This window comes from Ursus arctos, unplaced genomic scaffold (genome assembly GCF_023065955.2).
Source record: "Ursus arctos isolate Adak ecotype North America unplaced genomic scaffold, UrsArc2.0 scaffold_14, whole genome shotgun sequence".
Lineage (NCBI taxonomy): Eukaryota > Metazoa > Chordata > Mammalia > Carnivora > Ursidae > Ursus > Ursus arctos.
The window spans coordinates 38,382,145-38,398,256 of NW_026622808.1; the positions used below are offsets into that span (position 1 = coordinate 38,382,145).

General features: G+C 37.1%; 1 protein-coding gene across 1 annotated transcript in view; it reads right to left on the reverse strand.

Moving 5' to 3' along the window:
• The window catches only part of ERC2 (ELKS/RAB6-interacting/CAST family member 2), a 791,328-nt gene that overhangs the window by 505,535 nt on the left and 269,681 nt on the right, over positions 1-16,112 (reverse strand). The window lies entirely within an intron of this gene.

Genomic DNA, 16,112 nt, shown 5'->3' on the forward strand with positions numbered 1-16,112 from the left:
ATGGTATAGACATAACCCTGAATTCAGAACAATTTATGTTTTTCACTCATGAGGATCATTTGCGAGATTATTTTTTAAGCTCCCAATAAAGATCATGTGACCATACAATATGGAGAGTTGCCTAGATATGTTTGCTAATATCTGGCAATCAAATTACCAAAGCAACAGTGACAAAAGTGATCTAAAGTGTTAAAAAAAACACCATTTAAGTGGACAAATTTGTAATTTCAGATAAAGTGTACCAGCGTACAATTTCCAGTCTACTTGTAAACACAAAGATAGTTTGTTCATGTGTATACTCTGTGCCTGGTTTTATAAGGCATGCTTGGAATTTGACTCTGAGAGACAAGGAAATTAAAATCTACTAATGAGGAAAAGGACTCTCATCTAGAATACAGACATCAATGAAATTAAATAACTGAATCTTGACTTAGTATGACTGATACACTAAATATTGAAAATTCACAGCAACTGGAAATAATATATCACAATGTCATGATTTATTTGGCAAGCAGCTCCCTGCGTGACAAAAAACATTTCTACCTTGCAGGGCATTTCTAATCTACTGACTTTCAGAGTTGAAAAAACTAGAAATACTACACTCAAATGTGGGATTGAGGGGGAAATAAAATAGAGAATTTTTTAAGGAAATGACAGACTCTACACACAAGATAGAGCATAGTAAGAAATGATGCATTAAAAAGAAGAGAAGAGAGAGACTTTTATAGGGGAAAAAAAGGATGTGTTAAACTTCAACCAGTCTTTGGAATAAGACACAATGAAAGTTTGACTGTAAGTTTCCTCCCTGACACCACGTACCTGTCCATTTATTGTATAGATCCGAAGAGCTGATATTACATTTGTAATTGAATGTTAATGAAAAACAAACCACTAACTCATTTTTCTTTTTTTACCAACTCATTATCAGAAATCTGGAAGACTAAAGAGTTCCAAAAGTAAAGATAATTAATGGCCTATTCTATTTATAACTAACTCATAGGAAAAACTTCTCAACAAATACATCTGTCCTGCTTTTGTGGCTATTTTCCATTTTAATTTCCTATATTATGTGGTCGATGGCATGTCTCATGGGGCAATATAATAATCATTACAATTATCATTTAACATTGTCATCATCATTAAATGGAGGAAAATGAGGAGAAACAACTTCTTATTGAGTGACACTACATGTGAACATCCAAGCGCTGAAGACATTTTTATTAACTCTCTGAAAAACCTCAAGAAGATGAAATAAAAAGATTTTGAAATCCACAACATTATTATGGAATGTCATATGCTCTAGCATTTCATTTCCCTTTAAAAATAATATTTATTTTACTTTTTCCAGTTATAAAAGTAATGCACCTTAAATTCCTAGAAAATTGAGAAAATCCTCTCTAATCCTACCATCAAGAGATAACCATTATTCATCTTTTTCTATTCTAGATGCAATTTCTAGAAATCCTGTAAACTGCCAGTTTGAGTGAAAGGAGTATCACGGACTAAATGTCTGCATGCCTCCAAAATTCCTATGTTGAAGCTCTAACCTCTAATTTGATGGAGATGTGATGGTATTTGGAGATGAGGCCTTTAGGAGATGATCAGGGTTACATGGGGTCATGAAGGTGAAGAACAGACACTCATAAGGAGAGACACTAGAGAGCTTCTTTATTATCTCTTGCTCTCTGCCATATGAGGACACAGCAAGAAGGTGGCCATCTGCGAGCCAGGAAAAGAGCTCTCACCAGAACCCAACCCTGATCTCACCCTGATCTGGGACTTCCAGACTCCAGAACTGTGAGAAAATGCATTTTTGTTTTTTAAGCCACCCAGAAGTGGTATTTTGTTATACCAGCCCAAGCTGATGAATGTAGGGAGGCATCTGTAGTGACTCCTTTGCATTCTGAACTATGAGAACTCTGTAGATAAAAAGAGCAGCAATAATAAAATGGATGCAGAAAAAGAACTTCTAAACATTCATAAGAGCCTTCTTAAATAAATGGCAGTCATTTTAAATCAACATTTTTTTCTGATTATAAAATTAACACATGCTCACTATAGGGGTGGCTCAGTCGGTTAAGCATCTGCCTTCGGCTCAGGTCATGAGCCCAGGACTCTGGGATCAAGCCCCACATCGGGCTCCCTGCTCTGGGGTGAGCCAGCTTCTCCCTCTCCCTCTGCCTGCCACTCCCCCTGCTTGTGTGCTCTCTCTCTCTGTCAAATAAATAAATAAAATCTAAAAAAAAAAAAAAAAAAAAAAGAAGAGAAAAAAGGACATACTCACTATAGAAACTTGAAAAGCTATGTAGATAATTATGACTGCACACAATCCCATCACCCAGATATACCCGCTATTAACACTTGTATTTATCCCCATGAAAGCCTTAAGATTATATTATTACTTTAAAACATACAAAAAGATATTTATCAATTAAAACTCTAATCAATATGACAGAGATTTCCTCTTTTTGAGATACAATCTTTCAGCATTTATAAAGATCTAAGAACAACGTTTACAAGAGTTTAACTGTAGTTAAGTGTAAAAGGAAAGGCCTACACCTCTGCTATTCTAATACAAAATCTTCTAGGATTTCAGACCCAAGTCTCAAGTGAGCATATTCAGATGTATGTATGTATGCACACGTATACATGTATAAAGACGTGTGTGTGTGCAATATGGTTTGTGGTCCTCGTGTCCTATATCTTAATTTTTGATACACTTAGAATTTCAGGTCTCAATCACATGGTGGGGTGGGGGGGATTACCCTCAGTTTTCCCCTCAGTCAAATCCTGAGGCTTTAGTTAGCAATGACCACAATCACCGGCTTCTAACTGGGTTAGAAAGAGCTTTTTACCACACTTTAAAAAATTACACACTGCTAAAGAAAGATCAGAACAGGGTTAAGACAGAAAGTTGTGTAACATAAAAAAATTATCTTGACTGATATGCGTCTGAGTTAAAATTTCACCAAATAGTGAAACACATTTTAAAAATAGTATTTTTAACTTTACTGATTTCCTTAAATTAACCAACTTTTCTTTATCCTCACAAGCTTTTTTTCCCTTTAGCCACAGGTATCCCAAAATACTAAAAAAAAAGAAAGGTGTTGTGGAAATCACTTAAATAATGATCTATTTTTTTCCTGTCCTTGTTTATGTTTCTGTTCTTTAAGAAGTCCAGTTTAAGGACAAGAGAACTCATACCTGAAATCCTGAGCATAGAGCAAAGGAAATAGGATAATATCATTAAGATCTACAGAGAATAGATACAAAATACATAGATATATCAGATGGTGTATTGACTGTGTCCAAGAAGATACTCAAAATGCTGAGGCAGAAAATGATGTAAGAAAATCCAAGTGTGAAATATAAAGGTAAATAAAATGATTGCCATAGTCACGGCTGCTCTACTGCCTCAGTTTGAGGAATTCAGGGAGAAGAAATTTCATCTACTGCCTCAGTTTGAGGAATTCAGGGAGAAGAAATTTCATCTTTTTCTTTTTTTTCAAATCTCTAAAACTAAGATGAATTACTATAAACTTCTATATTTAAGAACTATGGAAGGCTGGGGCGCCTGGGTAGCGCAGTCATTAAGCGTCTGCCTTCGGCTCAGGGTGTGATCCCGGCGTTCCGGGATCGAGTCCCACATCAGGCTCCTCCGCTGGGAGCCCTCTTCTTCCTCTCCCACTCCCCCTGCTTGTGTTCCCTCTCTCGCTGGCTGTCTCTCTGTCACATAAATAAATAAAAAAATCTTTAAAAAAAAAAAAAAAGAACTATGGAAGGCAACCACCGCACAGTTCCTAATATGGCTCAACGTGGTATATGTTACCCTTCAAAACTGATGCTAACTGCACATCTCAAGAACTCTAAGCACTGATCTAGAGTGAAGACATAATGCTGTAACATCCTGAAAAGTGAAGTTTCAGAAGGTAGAGCAATATTTACTCCCAATTACCAGAGTCTTCTTCATCTGAACATTTTCACATGTTACTTACCACTGATACTTTAAAATAATTTATGTAGTGACTTTCAAGTATTCATTTTGATTATGTTCCACAAATAAGCAAACTCTCAAAGCAGATCATTGTGGGCCTTCCTTGGAGATGGAGAAAGTGAAATACAACAAAGAACAGCTTTTCCCAAAATCCACAGAACACAAAAGCTCTGTGAAAAGGGCGTTGCAGGGTCAAATAAGTTTGAGAAATGCTTACTGGGGATCCCCTACACACATTAGCATTAATGGCTCTGGGGAAGTCCTACAGCAAAGTATTCTATTTAATTTGATTTTTCCAGTATTATTCCCCTAGAAGTCAATTCTTAAAAAAATAAAATAAATTTACAAAATTAGGATTTTAATGACCACATTAAGATCAGGGTTATAGACTAAAGTGAAAAATCAAAACAGTGATTTGGATTCTTCAAGGGAAAACTTACCATCATTACCCTCCATTTAAAATAATTAGGTGCTTAAATATCCAGATCACCTTGTTGGCTTCTGTAACTCAAAAGTGGTCTACTGACAGCCTGCTCTGAGCTCAGAGCAGTGAAAGAACATATGCTCTCAGAACCTACCACTCCATGTCTCAGGTAACATTTTGCAAGTAGTCTTGAGATAGGACAACCATGAAATTGTTTTTGCTTTTATACCGTATTTTCATTAAGGACCGTAAGAATGTGGGACATAAAGTTTCAGGACGGGGAAAAAACAGCTGAAATGTGTTTGCTCAGTCCTTATTAGTTAGAAAAAAATATCTGAATTGAATATCTTTCAAATCACTTCTTTCCACACCTTCATAAAATAATACTTATAAAAATTTTATACATCAATTGCAGATCATAACTCCTACTTAAAGATTCATACCCAAGACTATTTTACATTTATCATTCAAAAGATGTAAAATAGGTATTTGACGGGCAATTAATAAATAAACCACTGGAACTGAATCCCTAGTAGCCATCAACCCAACAGGCCCACCTGCTGATTCTTAAACCAGCCATAAGTATTAGCACAGGTGCTGGACTACAGCAATGAAAATGAAAATCAGGTGGGAAGACTTAAATTCATTTATCTTTGCTTTGGTATCTTTTTTTCCCCTTTTCTTTACTTATTTCTGAGTTTTTCTAGGATGTGTCTGCTACAATTGATAGTAAACTTAGACGCAGGGAGTTTTCTCATTCATCCAACAAATATATACTGAGAATCTACTGGGTACCAGTCACATCATCAGGTTTGTGAGATACTAGGTAGATCTCAACAAGATTCACAGGCACCGTTCTCTCTCTAACATGGAGTACAATCTAGATCACTATTACTCCAAGTGTGGTCCACACACCAGCAGCACTGACATCACCTGAGAGAGTTTTAGAAATGCAGAATCTCAAGCCCCAACCCAGACCTACTGAATCTGAATCCAAATTTTCACAAGGTTCTCAGGTGACGTGGGTGTTTTAAATGACTACAGGTGTCCTACGTACATGAGGGACAAGACTGACCAGTGCAGAAGAGACCAAGATGACTTTACAAGCCAAGTACATTTAGAAAAATGTTAACCTACTCTCAAGAGCTATCCATCTCAGCCTAAGTGTACACCAACCCTGGGAGTAAACTTTCTGGAGCATCTTTGTCAGTCCAGATGCCTTTATTACCCTTTTTGTATTTGTTGAACATTATGTTCCCTTTAAACAGCAAGAAAAAGATTTCAATTCCTCTCTAGAACTGTGAACACTGAAATGATGAGTAGGTGGAACATCAAAAAAGCAATATCATTTAGTCACAAAAAGTAACAATTATGTTATTGCTGAATGTCACAATGTGATTTTTTTTTTCAAATACAGTAAGAATTACCGGTTTCATTTTAATATCAGGCCAAGAAGAAAATACAAGCAGTTTTTCACAGAGCATGGAACTCACCGTGATCGCATATCGGTCTATGGACATTGATCAACAAACGTAACGCCAATTTGGTTTAAGGAAGAAGACGTGATCTAATGTTCAGGAAACATCCCAACCTAATTATATTATGCTTTATTTAGAATAAAATTCTAGACTATTATTACTGGATGCCACAGAGGCTCCTGAAGGCTTAACTTTTAAAACTCATCTAGTTGTAGTTGTAAACATAACTCAGCTTCCCTTGGTCTTAGGCTATCTGAGGAACGCCCTGACGTTGGAAGGGTTTACTGTGTGGGATTAACCGCAGTTTTGTAAGCCCAAGTCAAGCACTCCAGAAAGAAGTCAACTTGGGCCTAAAGCATGTTAGAAGGAAAAACTAAAAACAAAAAATCAGTAACTTAACTTCTTTGGCCTTATCAAACTGTAAAGAGATAGTGACCTAGATGAGAAGATAATAGGGGACATGCTGTTTTTTGGTGACAGTATTGGTTTTTTGTTCATACAGTACCTAATTCTTCATAGAAAAATCTACAAGGACAGAATCAGGTCAAATTCAAAGCAATTAGGGTGCTTCAATGTTTCTTTTGCCTACTTCTGACTCATTCTTCACGAAGTCCATGCCCCAGGAATGCATCCTTCCTGTCATCCTGTCTCTGTGCACGCAGCTAATGACCATAGGCAGAAGATGTGTTTCTTTCTGGACACTATGCAACCATTCAGGTTTATGTCTCCATATATGAATTTGTTGTTTTTGTTATTGCTGTGTTGTTAACAGACTCAAGTTGGGGAGGAAAAAAAAAAAGAGCCAAAGATAAAACAATCCTCCTGACCCTTCAAGAGTCACAAACCTGGATGTAAAACCTGGTTCAGGCTTTTACGTCTTTGGGCAAGATCCCGAGGCTCTCTGAAATAAGACTATGCTCAAGAGCATGTCATGAAAATTACATGTGACCTATGATGCGTGCAAAGTACCTATCATGGAACCTCCCCCATGAGAGTAAAGGGTTGCCATCATTATTATCACCAGCCAACAACAGTATAGTAAGTCCCCACCCATTCCCCAGTTCTGTGAGGTGCACATGTAGAAGACATAGCTTCCACTTTTAGTCTACCCTGTCTAATTTTGTGAACATGTTCCTAAGGTCACTAATCCTATAACCTAAGGTTGTTATAAGAATTACATGAGTGAGGGGCGCCTGGGTGGCACAGCGGTTAAGCGTCTGCCTTCAGCTCAGGGCGTGATCCTGGCGTTATGGGATCGAGCCCCACATCAGGCTCCTCCGCTATGAGCCTGCTTCTTCCTCTCCCACTCCCCCTGCTTGTGTTCCCTCTCTCTCTGGCTGTCTCTATCTCTGTCAAATAAATAAATAAAATCTTAGAAAAAAAAAAAAGAATTACATGAGTGAGAATATGTACACCTTCCAGAATAACAGCCAACATACAATGGATGCTCTACAAAGATTACCTTCTTCCATTTCTAGCTGTAACATTTATCAATTACTTTTTTTATCTGTCTGCTAAGCTTCTTTTCTTTTTGGGAACTACATCTCCCCAGTTCCCTGTGGTTTTAGTGGTGTTTTCATGTGGCAAGTACCATGGATTCTCTGGATGTGGACTGATCTGCAGTGACCTCATTATGCCACTAAGGCCAATTAGAGTTCTTTTAGGGGACTAACATAAATTCAGAGGCCTCTCCTTTTCTGAGCCTATGTTTCTCCTTTTCTGAGATTATGAATGATAAGAAAAATATGGGCCTGTGGCTGGTTACTGCCTTCTTTGATACCATGATTAAGAATCTGCCTGAATGGGGGCGCCTGGGTGGCTCAGTCGTTAAGCGTCTGCCTTTGGCTCAGGGAGTGATCCCAGCATTCTGGGATCGAGCCCCACATCAGGCTTCTCTGCTAGGAGCCTGCTTCTTCCTCTCCTACTCCCCCTGCTTGTGTTCTCTCTCTCTCTGGCTGTCTCTCTCTGTCAAATAAATAAATAAAATCTTTAAAAAAAAAAAAAAAGAATCTGCCTGAATGATTGGGCCCTTATAACATCATTTGAACAGCTAGGTACAGCTATATCTGAACCATCTACTCCCCTAGAATACCAAAATACAATAGCAGGGTTTCAGCCACTTGCAACCAGAAAAGTATACCACAAAAGTGATAGTATGAAAGGTAATACCAAAATACAATTAGATACAATATTCTACAAATCTACAAAGGGAGGTCAGAAATGGGTAAGACCATCATTGAAGAATCAACAAATCTCCAGAAAGCACAGGAGCCTAAAATAGGGTCTGAAGATGGATAAGAATAAGTTTATCATAAGGAAGATGAAATTCTTTCCAGCCAGAATAACACATGCAAAGTCAAGAGTACTCAGCATGGTGTCCAGCACATAATATTTAATTAATATAAATTGAAAGAATAAGATAACAAGCATGAATTATGTACAAAGAGGAGTAAGAAGACAGGACTAATTAAAAAGTATAGATCACTTTTTGTTGCAGAGGAGTCGAAAAAGAAGAAGGGGCTGAAATGATAAGCACTCTTCAGAATCAAGCTAGGAGTTTGCATCTGGGTATGACTGGGAGTCATTTATAAGCTGGTAAAAAGAAGGCAACAAGATGCCCTTTGGGAAGCTAATAATAAAAATGGAAGCCAAAATGGGAGTTGAGACAGTAGAGATGAAAGATCATCAGCCTAGTGGTGAAGGAATTCTCAGACATGGTTAAGAAATAGTATAGAGAAAACAGCACAGGAATCAAAAGGAAGAGGTGCAAAACTGATGGAAATCATGAAAAAGTCACAAAAAATAAGAGAGTGAAGTTTCAAGAAAGAGAGTCAGAAAAGGTTTGAGCAGACTTTAAATTCCATAGAATCAGGGTGATTGCTGAGTCACTCAACAACCAGTACAGCATTGAACAAGAACCAACCAGAACAGACACCTCCTAGAGCAATGGAACCAGATCTGGGAAGTCTCTGAAAGGCCAGGGGCTATCTCTTTGGGGGGGGGTAGTCTGGGGATCTGAGATAACCACAGAAGTATTTCAATATTTTAACAACCAGTGTAGTTGCACTTGTGCCTCTCAGCTGACTATTGGCCCTTCATAGAAAGTTGCTTCAATTAATACTGATAGCTTTCTACATTCCCGATGCATGGAAGGGAGTACTGGTTAATCCAAAATCATTTCCATGTGCCTGTGAAACACACTAATGAAGAGGCTCCCCAGGGCCAGTCTGTGGACTAGGTGCATCAGATTCATCTCGGGAGTGGATAAAAAGTACCAATGACTTGGTGTCACCCAAGGACATTCCCTTTCAGGATAGAGGTGACACAAAAATTTGTATTTATTTATAAACTTCTCAGAGGGGACCAACGCCACATTAAAAGATTTCTTTTTTAGACCTATGTTTTCTTCCTCATTTATGTTGAAGATATAAATATATTTGTATTATCTGAATATATAGAAAGAATAGTACAGGACAGAAGCAATGTTTCTCCATTCCATCATTAAAAATGCAGTTAATAATAACAACAGCTAATGTGTACTGATTACTAATGCAAACACTGTGCTAGAAAATCTCATTTAATCTTCCCTATAACCCTGTGAATTAAGTACTTATTTTACTCATTTTATAGGTCAGGAGACCTATAGAAGGTAATTAACTTGCCAAAGATCTTCCCTTTGTTGAAATAACTTTCTAGGTTCAAGATGGCTCAACTTCTGCTTGGGGTTCCTTGTCAGCAAACCAATACTTAGATAACTTTCACATCCCTGTAAATGCTCCACTTGACCAGAAATGCAGTGTATCCAGTCAGCCAATCCCCACATGCCAAGCCAACTCCGAGTTCTAATTTCCTTGTTCCTTCTCACCTTAAATGAGTTTTACTATGTGGTCCCAGCCAATCAGATATCTTCTACTTTTTTTTCTTCCTTGTTCTTTATTCTTTATCCTATAAAAGCTTCCTTCCTCCCACCCCATTTTCCAGTTCTCCATATGGAGAACTTCTAGCTTCATGATGTGCTAGATAAAGTTTGTTTGTATCACCTACATTGTCCTCTTCAGGCACTTTTTAACACCTTTAATACACTGGAACGCTTCCCTCCACATATAGCAGAGAGGAAACCATGCAGTGGGACCTTGCTGTCTCCAGGAAAACCTCAGGAGAACTGACTTCAGATAAGGTGTGCCACCTAGAAGCTGGGCTATTTTGATCCTTTCTTCCACACAGTACGATTAGCCTTTAAAGATCACAGAGCAAGGTCAAAAGAAAATAGTGAAGAGGTTGGGGAGAGAGGATAGGGAGGAAGAAATTTCAGAAACTGCTTCCAGATGAGAGCGTAGCCCCTCAGTGTGTGCTGTGTGCAGCCCTGCTCTCCCTAAGGCTGGTTCAAAGTCATCTTTCACATACTCATAAACGCAAAGAGAGCTTGAATTCCCAGAGATCCAGAGAAATACTACTTTGCAAAACAGTGACTGCATTTCAAGGAGTAAGGAAAAGATGGACATCCAATACCTCTATTCTCTTCCAACACTCTTTAGGAAAAGATTGGGTTACGAAGCTCTCTTCACTGGCCTCTAGCAACCTGAACTTGCTCTTCCCATTCCTTTTTAACCGTCCCCACGATGCCTTCAACAGTCCTGGTTTGGGGCTTCATTCTTAGGATCTCCAAAACATACCACAAATCTTTCTATGTTCAACCAGTTTGTCTCATGGAAAAAGCAACAGGCGGCAGAGGAATTCAGGCCACCCCAAGTCACCAGCACGGCCTGATGGATGTGGAAACTGGACCATGCCTTAGGGATGAGGCATGTGACGGCCGGTACACTGTCATTACTGAAACTTGAAAGGGGAAGTTCACATGAGGCCTGTGGTTGACTTCTCAACCCTGCTGGCGGAGGCGCACGCCAATAAGGAAATTGCAATCCCTAAATAAACAATAGGCTGGGAACCTGAGCACCAACAAGGGAGAATGCAGGCGCTGCTGGCCTGGGTAAGGGCTGGCCAAAATGGAGCAAACAAAGCAAAGATTTAAACTTTGCAAGAATGTCATGTCAATTCAGACTCCCCAGGCAGGCCCTTTGAGACTCCAAATTGCCAGTCACCAAGCCTCAAGACTTGGTAGAATTTTTAAAGCAGGACTCTTGGTCCAATCTCTTCATTTGCCAAATAAGAATAGTGAGAGCCAGAAAAGACAAGTGACTTGCCAAAGGCCCAACAGCCGGAAAGCCAGGTCCCTAGGTCATTTATTATGCCACAGCCCTACTGGGAATTGCTATTTTTTTCTCTACTGGTTTCTCCTTTCAAAGATGCTTTTAAAGTCTTTCCATATGCCAGCTGTATATGTATTCTGAGCTAAGACTCTGCCTGAAGTAAACTTGTTGAATTCCTTCTCTATCCTTGTTTAAAGATACCATCTTTTTTATAGGTAAAACTCAATTTCCAGACTGAAAGGGAATGGATAGAGAAGAAAAAAATTCTTTGGGCACTTATTATATACCAGGATTTTCCCATGCCTTACTTCATTTTAATATTCTCCACAACCCTATGCAGGCTGGTATCATGGTCCCATTTCACAGATGGGAAATTCGGAGTCAGAGAAGCAGTAAGCAGCAGAGCCAAATTATCAATTTCCATAATCTAAACTTCTCCTCTTTGGAACCTTCTCTCTTCAGCCAAAGAAAATCAGGATAGAAGAACTGTGCAGCTTTAAGCTTTTTTTAATGAACTTACTGTTGTTTTTCCTAATAATTCCTGATCATTCCTGTGTAATGAATGCACATTACTGAAAACATAAAAATTTGGAGAGGGAAAAAAAAGAGGAAAAAATCCTTTATAATCAACTCATTCAGAATTAGTGTCAACATTTTGGTACATTTTTCTCCAAGCTTTTATTCTACACTGATAAATATACCTTCTTTGTATATTAAGAATATTAAGTCTCCAACTACTATAAACCTTAGAAATATATCTCCTGATTAGTTATAATTCTGTCTATATTTTTAGTTTTTAAGTAATCAAAGTTATTGATCCTTTCCTTTGAAATATCTTTATTTTTGAATAACAGCTTTACCGATATACAGTACATGTGCCATAAAACTTATCCTTTTAAAGTGTGCTATTCAGTGGTTTATGCAACAACACCACTATCTAATTCCACTGTATTTTCACCACCCATTAGCAGTCTTTCTTTCTCATCTTCCCCATCTCCTAACAACCACTAATTTACTTGCTATTTCTAAGGACATATCTATATTGGACATCTCATATAAATGGAATCATTTAGCATAATGTTTTCAAGGTTCACCCAGGTTATAGCATGTATCTGTACTTCATTTCTTTTCATGGCTAAATAACATTCCACCATGTGGGTATACCATATTCTGTTTATTCATATAGGATAATGGACATCTGGACTTCTTTTTGGCTATTATTAATAATGGTGTATGAGCATTTGTGTACAGGTTTTTATGTATGTTTTCAGTTTGGTTGGATGTACACCTAGGAGGAGAATCGCTGAGTCATACAGTAACCTTACGTTTAACATTTTGAAGAACTGCCAAATAGTTTTCCAAAATGGGCTGATTGATTTTATATTCCCACCATCAATATGAGAGTATGGTTTTTCCACATCTTCCCCAACCCTTGTTAGTTACTACCTGTCTTTTTTTTATTATTTTAGCCATCCTAGCGCGGGATAAGTTGTATTTAATTGAGGGTTGGATTTGCATTTCCTGTTGGAACATCTTTTCATGTCCTTCTTGGTCATTTGTGCGTTTTCATTGGAAAAATGCTTATTCAAATCCTTTGCTCCATTTTTAATCAGATTATTTGTTTTTTTTACTGGTGAGTTTTTCTTCCTTTATTTTTAAATGAACTTTTTACTTAAAGTATATTATACATAAGAAATTAGCTGAATCATAGGTTTTCAGCATGATGAATTATGACAAAGTAAACACACCTGGACACAAGCAAACCAAATCATGAAATAGAATACTACTTGTACTCCAGAAGCTTCCTTCATGCCCCCACCCAGTCTAAATAACCCCACACTCCTCCAAATTATCCACTATCCAGACATCTAACACTATTCATTATTTCTGCCTATTTTGGAATACACGCATATAAACAGAATCATATTGTATGTGTTCTTTTGTGTCTGGATTCTTTTGTTCTTTTGGGGGTATTAAATTATGTTGTTATATGAAGCAATAGTTTGGTCCTTCTCATTGCCATATAGCATTTCATTGCATGAATATTTCACTATTTATCCACTCCATTGTTGATAGCTATTTCACTTTTTTCAAGGTTCTGGTTATTCCACACTTAATTATGTTTTGAATCTTCTATTTAAATTGGGTCTTGTACCACCATTGTTAGATTTGCTTCTAGATATTTGGGGTTTTTTAATGCCATCGTAAATGATATTGTTTTCAAAATTTCATTTTGTAACTGTAACTGGCATGTAGAAATATGATTCATTTTTTAAATACTGACTAGCTATCTGGCTAAATTTGTTTATTAATCTAATTGTTTATATATGAATTCATGAGATTTTTTACACACACAATATTGGTGCCTCTGAATAAAAGTGCTTTTATTTCTTTCTTTATAATTCTTATACCTAGGATGTCCAGAACATTATGGACAAGAAATGACAGTAATAGGCAATTTTGTCTTATTTTTTATAACATAAGGAAAGCTTTCAACATTTTACCAGTAAATATGATGTTGATTGTAGTTTTCTTATAGCTGCTTCTTATTAAATTAAGAAAATCCTCTCCTAATCTGAGTTTGCAAAAAAGCATTTTTTTCTTTTTTACATGGATGGATGTTGCATTTATCAAATGTTTTTTCTGCATTTATTGAAATTACATTTATGTTTCAACTTTATCTTATTAATGTAGTAAATAACATTGATTGATATCCAAATATTAGTCCAACCTTGCACACTTGGAATAAACGCAACTTGGTCATGTCATTTGATTTTCAGTTCTGTAGGATATTTTGCATAAACATTTATGAAAGAGATTGATTGTAATTTTCCTTTCATGTAATGACTTTGTTGGGTACTAATATCAAGGTTACATTAGCCTCATAAGATGGGAAGTGTTCCCTCTTTTTCTGTTCTCTGGAATAGTTTCTGTATGACTAATGATAATTTTTTCTTCAAATATTTAGTAAAATTCACTGAAGAAGCCATCTGGGCCTGCAGGTTTTTTTCTTTGGTTTGGTTTTTGGATTTGAGGGTTGCTTTTTTGGTGGTAAGATTTTAAATACAGAATCGTTTTCTTTAATATTTAGGACTACTCAGATATTCTATTTCTTCCCATGCAGTTTTGACAAGTTGTATTTTTAAAAGAACTTATCTAAAATTTCAACTTTATTATGATAATGTTAATAAAATTCCCTCATATTTTTAATGTCAATAAGATTGACAGTGATATACCTGTTCAATCCTGATATTGGCTATTTTTCCCAATAATTCTAACCAGGATTTGTCATTTTTGTTAAACTCTTCAAAGAATCAGTGTTTGGCTTTGGTATTCCCTTCCAGTATATGTTTTATTTCTATTTCATTGATTTCAGCTTTTTTATTATTTCTTTTCTCCCACTTTCTTATGGTTTTATTTGATCTTCTATTATTTTTTGAACTTAAGAAGTCTTCTCTTAATCAAACTGAATGACTTGCTCTTCCCCAGATACTCTTCATACTTTCCAGCCTCCTTGCCTTTGCTCCTACAGTTCCTGCTGTTTATAAATCATCCCTCTCCCCTTTATTAAAATCATGCCAGCTTTTCAAGGCCCCCCTCAAATGCTACCTCCTTTAGGAATCATTCCCTGCCCCTCTCTCATTTGATATCCTCTGAGTCCCTGCAGTCCAGTTTGCCATTCTTAGATCCCAGCTTATGTACTTCCTTCCATTAGCCCCTTAAAAACTGAGTGCTCAGTTTTTCTGAAAGGTCTACCATGGTGCTGTGCACAAAATAGCTCCTCAGTCCACACAGGTGTTTGTGATTCAACTTCAGGAATTAAATTCACACAAACTAAACCTGTTCGTAGCAGGAATTATTGACTGGCAACTCAAATATTCAAACACATCATAAGAACAGTTTGGGCAAAAAAAGGAAAGAAGTCTCATCTTTTTTTTTTAAGTCTTCCTTGCTTCCAAATAACAACTATATATCATCCAGAGCTAACATTTAACTTGACATTTTGCTTTTTCTGGCTATCACTTAAAACCCACATTTTTTCCCCTTATTTAAGGAAAATAGTTAAATGGGACAAACTTTTTTTTTTAAGTTGAAAGATGAGACGATGAAGAAATTTCTCAAGAAAAAAATAAGCTAAAGGATAATTTCTGGTATCGTAAATGGATAGCACAAATCAAAAACACAGGGCTTTGCAAGTATGAATGAATTATGCTCCAACTGTTATAAAGACTTCAGTGCAAGACTTAAAACTCAGGAGGGAAATAGAGGGCATACGTTGGCAGTAGAGTACATATTTGGAGCCCTATTTGGAGGGCTGATAACACTTACATGTAAAAAGGATGCCTCTTACCTTGTAGCACAAAGCACATAACACTTTCCCAAAAATACCAGAGACCTCTCCAGCTCCCAACAGCTGCCTCAACCTGTTCTATGATACAAATTCCAGTGCATAATTTCCAAAATAAGTTTTTGAAAGAAAAACCAGTTGAACCTATGGTATGTCTTCAGTAAAAGCATACAGAACTCAGTTGCCAACTGTCTAGATGTAGGACCTTAGCAGGCTGCCTATCCTCCCTAAAACACAACTTCCTCATCTGTGAAATGGAGCTAATCATGCCTACTCACAGGTTATTATATGTTAGGTCCCTGCATCTGGCTTCCCATGTGTGGTTAGTGGTATTCAGGCTGTGGGCTGTCACCAATGGTGCAAGGTGGTATTTTTTTTTTTGCTACTGCTCTTATTCTTTTTAACAGCCACAAGCAGAGTGGGGCATAGTTTTAAGGTCTAAAAGCCATCATAATGGCTTGGCTAGAAAAACTAGACTTGAAACAAATATTCTATGAACATCTCATCCTAAGAGAAGAAAACATTCTAAGTAGAGTGCAGGGTTTAGACTTAAACAGGTAAGAGTTCAGAAAATGGAAGAAATAAACATAGGGAGGCCTTAGAGCCAAAGAAAACATTTCAGCCACAAAGTGGTATTCTTGACTAGATCCCAGTACTCAAA